Below are 410 nucleotides of genomic sequence, written 5' to 3' on the forward strand. Positions count from 1 at the left end.
CCTCTGGAGAAAGAAATGGTAATCCACTCCAGTAGTCTTGCCTGGAGAATTCCATGGACAGAGAAGCCTCGTGGGCTACAGTTGGTGGGGTCGCAAAGAGTTGGACACGACTGAGCGACTAACACACACACACCACACACACAGATAAATATATAGTTTATTATGTGTGATAATGTTAATCAGTTCTCTTAAGGCCAGTTCTTGGAAGTATGCTAGGCATAGACTTGGGACTGAGAGCGTAACAGGCAGGAGGGTTAGAGGGTCCCCAAGCCGAGGAAATAGGCAGCAAGTGTCAGAATTTTCTCCCCCTCTCTTAAGTGGCAGGAGGAAACAAACTACAAGTGTCAGACTTTTTTTCCTTCTCTATACAAAGTAAAAGGAGGTTTCTTTTAAAATTCCGCATTTCCATG

General features: G+C 44.6%; 1 protein-coding gene across 1 annotated transcript in view; it reads right to left on the reverse strand.

Moving 5' to 3' along the window:
- LOC104982268 (melanoma-associated antigen 9-like) overlaps nt 1–410 on the reverse strand; it is a 5,745-nt gene that overhangs the window by 855 nt on the left and 4,480 nt on the right. The window lies entirely within an intron of this gene.

Source organism: Bison bison, unplaced genomic scaffold, assembly GCF_000754665.1.
Source record: "Bison bison bison isolate TAMUID 2011002044 unplaced genomic scaffold, Bison_UMD1.0 scf7180017864529, whole genome shotgun sequence".
NCBI classification, from domain to species: Eukaryota; Metazoa; Chordata; class Mammalia; order Artiodactyla; family Bovidae; genus Bison; species Bison bison.